The sequence below is a fragment of the Cryptomeria japonica genome, chromosome 3 (genome assembly GCF_030272615.1).
Source record: "Cryptomeria japonica chromosome 3, Sugi_1.0, whole genome shotgun sequence".
NCBI lineage: Eukaryota > Viridiplantae > Streptophyta > Pinopsida > Cupressales > Cupressaceae > Cryptomeria > Cryptomeria japonica.
In genome coordinates this window covers 284,179,024-284,185,023 of record NC_081407.1, presented here as the reverse complement: position 1 = coordinate 284,185,023, position 6,000 = coordinate 284,179,024, and positions in this window count along the sequence as shown.

Genomic DNA, 6,000 nt, shown 5'->3' with positions numbered 1-6,000 from the left:
CTTCAACTTGATTTTTTTATTCTTGAATACCTATTTGATTACTCTTCAAGGAATCCATAGTAACCTTAGGTTCACAAGTAATCTTATCAACTTCATCTTCTTTTATTCTTAATACATCAATATATATCTCATCAAGCTAGAGGGTATGATCTTTTTCTGAAAGTAGGTCTAAGCAAGTTGACTCCATTACAATCAAATCTTCTTTGAGTACCTATAAGTGTGCAAGAGTTAGTTCTCTATCATGTCCTTTGTGTCTCCATTGAGCCTTTCAAAAATAAGTTGTCATCAACTTGAGTTAGAGTTGCAATAATCATGTCTTTGTTTTCCCTCAATTGGCTTTCCAAGTGATGCACTGACTCTTGAATTCTAACATCTTCAAACAAATATTATGATTTGTCTTCATAATCATGCCATTCAAAAACAACTCTCTTCACATGTTTTCCACCAAATTCATGTTTTGAAGTTAGTCCAAAATCATGCTCACTCAAATGATTACAATCACAACAATAAGTAGAATCATTTACCTCATTCTCTTCTTCAACCATTAATACAAATCAAACCATGAGCAATATGATTTTTCAACTTTTACCTCATACTTATCAATCCATTCTTGAGTGTCCTCAATGCAAGGCTCGTGTGATAACAAAGGACTATTGGTCAAACTCAACAAATCATAATCATGTTCTTGCCTCTTCAAAGTATCTTCATTGTCCTTAATTGCATCTTCTTCTAAGCTAGGTTGATTTTGAATAAGAGTTAGTCTATGAGGTGTGTCTAGCTAAAAGTCACATGTTCTCTTAGTTGTCATAAAATCAATCCATACCTACACCTCCTTAACTGTTATGTTATTGGCCTCCAACCAACTCCATGGTGAAGTATCCATGACAAACCAATCATTATCAAATTAAAGGATCTTCTTGTTAGGCAATCTTTTAGTCTCTACAAGTATTTCTCCAAGACAACATGCCTCATATGATCTTAACAAGCATTCCTCCAATGTAACCGAGTGTACGAAACAAGAGAAATCATTCTCACTATGGGTTGTCACACCTTGCATGTAGCTAAAATTTGAAAATTGAGTTGATGCGTCTTAGACATTACCATATTCTATTATTGAAGAGTCTTCTCTAAATTAATATCTTGAAATATCAATTCCTCTATCTTCACATGATCATTTGTAGGTTGCAAGTCACAAGCAAGTGATTCCTCTTTCTTCTTTATCCTTACTTCAATGGTAACTTCTAAGTTTTCTTCTTTCAAGAATATTCCTTTTGGCTTCATCTCTCTACTCTTCTCATTTATTTCAATTTCTTCATCCAACTTGTCTTTAAGACAATACCCCATACTACCTTTATTTTGACAATCCTCTAATTCTTCATACTTAGAATCAACTTGACCTTATTTTGACTCTGATTGAGGTTCTAATTGATACTTCATTTCTTCTTCCCTTTTTCTAATATTGTACCTATCAAAAGATTTGGTGGCTTTGACATCCTCAAGTTCACCTGAGTTTTCAACAAAAGTTTGATAATCTCCTCATTCACAAGTATAATATTTCTTGTCTGACTTATATGTTCTCGGAATGTTAGTAGATTATTAAACTTTTGATATTTTTTATACCATCTAGCAATTTGAGAGGTCACAATTTCATTATCCTTTTCTTCCATTCCTATGATCAACCTAAGTAGCCCATAGGAAGGCAAAATATATAGTCATGGCTCAATGAATTATTTTTCTTATCTCTTGCACACTAGTAGTTCCTTCCTCACATACCTAGTAGTATTGCCTTCTTCAATCTCAAATAGTTATGTCTCATAAATAGGTCCAATTCATACAAGCAACTTTGGTCACAATAATCCTTCAAACTAGCACCTAACAACTCTTAGGAAGCACCTACAACCTCAAATAAGCTCCATATTGTCAAAGGGAATCTCTCCAATATTGTATGTGCCAACTATCTCAAACCCAAGACCTCCACCCACTACAATAGCTAAGAAGTGCCAGATAAATATTTACGACACATAAACATTAACTTTGTTCTCTAGTCATATTGCAATGTCGTGATAATAAATGGCTTTGGCAATAATAAACTTGGAATATTAAACCTTTATCGAGCTGCATAATTTTCCCTCAAATGTTAACTTTCCACATAAACATTCAATTTAATAAATCGACCACAACCATTTTATTCATGCAAAATCATTAGAAGCAATCAACAATCATTTGTGTTGCACTCCCTATCATAGGAATATTCATGCAACTTGATTTTAATAATTGTCCAATTTCACTCAATCACATAGACTCTTTATTTGCCCAATATAAAGGTACCATCGCCAATATCAAACTATGAGCAAATAAGAACTACTCAACCCATCTATTATATTGAAATTTTATTTATTTAAGGGATGCCAAGTAAATTTGCAGCAAAGATGTATCAAATACACACATCTCCATGAACAAATAAGAGTTATAATAAAGTATTTCTATTTTCCATCTCTAGAATATAAATCTGCAACTTATTTGCAAATTTGTCTCCAAAGGAGACTTCACAAATTTGGCTCAGTTGTGAACTCCAATGTGAATCCACTCACATGAAGTTAGGTTTTCATCCAACCCTTATGTCAATTCCTAAAGATTTTTCATCTCCAAAAATCATAAATCTTTTATCAAATCCATTGCATGACCAATACACAACCAAGAACGCCCTTATAAAGGTCTCCAAGAAGCATCTAGAAGATGGGCCGACTTGTCATAATTGGAGAAACATATTTTAAAAAGTGACCTTATAATAATATTTTATTATTTTATTATCATTTAATTAAATTATTAAAAATTAAGTCATCATTTGAAGAAAAAAAAATTACTTAATAAAAATCAAGTAAATTAATTGTCACCTTGAAATATTAGGACATTTTACACATTCTTTTAAAAAATAAAGTGAATAAAATAAATTAAATTGATGTCCATGGATGTCAAAAGCTATTAAGGGGGGTTGGTATAAGTATCAACATGTATGCATATCAAATTAAGTGTTATAAGGAATCTCCAAATAGAAAGGCAATGAGATGGGTTCAACTAGAGTTGCATGAAAATAGACACGATATTAGATATGGATATGGTGTGAGATATAGATACAAGTAATTTTCAAGATCCTCTAGTATAGATACAGATAGACACAACAATTATAAAGCTATACATGTATTCAATTATTAATGTGTTTATACATATATGTACTATTATATCTTTTTTAGTTTGATTCGAGTTCAAAGAGACCACTTACAGTGGATCTCTACTCAATGGTTTTATTGTTGAGATCACTACTAGAGGGCCTTAGTCCCCAAGGTATGATCACTTTATTTAAATCTTGTGAGCTCAACAACCTAGTGAAGGCCCACAACTTGTGAGCATAATAGTCTAGTGAAGGCACACATCCTATGAGCACATCATCCCAATGAAAGCACATTGATTGCAAACTCAATGGCTTGACGAGTGTTTGAACTGTGATGTTTACCACAACTTTTTTTAGTATTGAAGTAATTTGAAGTAGGTATATGTTATCCTCAATTTGCAATTGAGTCAAATTGTGGGATAACCCCTATGAAACTTGTCTATTTCATAGCCCACAGACTCTAAGAACACTTTACGTGGCAAGGTTTAGTCCCGGACCCTCATGCGTGATTCATCTCTTCGAAAGTTGCTCCAATCAAGATGAATTTTAGTCATTTCATTTTTGTCAAGTTCTCAGTTTAAGAGTTATTATTTTTTTTCTTTTTGTGTAAATTTGGCGATAAAACCCGATTGTGCACCTATTTGTTAGAATTACTTGTATTTTGGGTTTTGAAACCTAAAATACACATGTATTTTAGGTTTCAAAACCCATATTACAAGTCTTGAGCACTTTATGAGTGCATTTCGGGTTTCAAGACTCAAAATGCATTCATGTTGTTGCACGTATTGCATTTAATGGACTTTGAGTTAGGTTTATAAAAGTTGATTTAAACATTTTTTGTTGTCATTTTCATTTCGTTTTCTTGTCTTTGCTACTCCTCAGTGTTCTTCTTAACCTCCTGTGCTCTTCTCCCATAGCGAGTTGTCAGATTTTAGGTTTTTCATTGTGTGACTTTTATCCTCAGGGATTTATTCTTGTTTTTGTTTTCTTGTGCTCTTGTCTCATGTTTCTTCATTCTATTTTCTAGGGTTTTTATTTTTCCCTTTTTTTTTCTTTGTAGGGGGCGGGATATGGAATCCCAACCCTCAACTTAGACTTTCCCACCTATTTTGTTTTGTTTTGAAAGCAACACAAGGGTGTTGGCTAGGTTTCGTGACTCAACCAACACATGATTCATCATGTTGGTTGGGCCACAAAACTCGATCAACACCCCCTCTCTATTTGCTAGTAGTTGCACAAAGTGTGTCGGTCAAGGTATATACCCCAACTGACACATATCCACCTCATTTCACTTATTCCCTAATTACAGATCGGGGTTTGAATCCCGACACTTGGGGTATGTTACCTTAGGTGTAGGCCAGGATTCAAACTCTAACTTGCATTGTGTTAATTGACAATTTGTTAAACGAATTTCAAAACCCGATTAACAAGACAATTCTTTCCCAAAAATTTCAATTGGGTTTTAAAATTTGATTGACACATTTTTCACTTTGCACTCACCCATATGTGCAAATCAAGTCTCAAAACCCGATTTGCAACATGAACAAAATAAGGTACAAATCAAGTTTTGAAATCCGAATCCCATATTTTTGCATGACTTGCACTACTTCATTCCTAGTTGCAAATTGGGTTTTAAAACTTGATTTGCAAGTTTTGAATCACCCTTTGTGCAAATCGGGTTTTAAAACCCAATTTGTAACTTTTATCACAACACTTAATTTGTCTAACTCTGACAAGTTGATAATAGTTGCAACTATTCCTACCAATGTCAAAGCCATCACCAAGCAAGAAACACATGAAGTATATATACCGAAAGTACTTAAACATGTTTTCAAAGAGCTCAGTGACCTCAAATGTCAAAGACATCAAAGATACAGAAATAGGGTATGTGGACATGTCCGAGTTCCTGAAGAGGGTGAACAAATAACTAATGCCTGACCACATGTGAGCATTGGTGAACAATGGGATACATTTGTTCGCATCCTTCCCTATAGTCACACATGATCCAAAATTCTCCCTTGCGACTGCCTCCCATTTTGATGCTCAAAGCAGAAGCGTTATAGATGTCAATGATAAGGTGGTGATAAGGTTAGATGAAGAATATTTTGATAAGATCTTTAGAGAATCTAACATAACAAATTATGCTAACATCACCATGGATTCAACACAAGATTACTATGATTGGAATTCAGACATGTGTAAAAGGGCTTTAAATATAATTTGGTTGACTACTCCCATGCCTACTACCTCAAGATGTCTTAAAATATTGCACCGCAACAATTTCAAGGAAGAGGTAAATGATATGATAACTCTTCTTAGCAGAATTAAGGGCCTTCTGGATTCTCATAGTTTTGAAGAATGGATGTATCAATACATCCATATCATTAGGAAAGGACACTAGAAGATGTTTTGGGGGAAATAAATCAACAACGCTATATGTGATAAATTATCCAAGGTGACTACTAGCTTTAAGTTCTATATGACATCCTATTTGGTGTATGTTGTTGTCTTTATGAGGCATTTCCCAAGTCTAATCATAGAAGGGGATAGGTGGCAAGTCCTCGTATATCAGTTTACTGCCAGCTAACTCTCAAGAAAAACATCAAACATTTTTGGAGAGTTAATGATTCTTTCTTTGGTGTGTACAAGTGCATGCTCGATAAAAGCTTGGAGGAGAAAAGAGTGTTGGATGAGGCCTGGGAAACTGTTAAGAAGTTTGGTTGCATGTTTCTATAGTTTCCAAATTTCACTTACATCAGAGTTGGTCTCTTTGATGATTGACCCTACATGCTCCCCTGATATCCAAGTGATAAAATCATTAAGATGGAGCT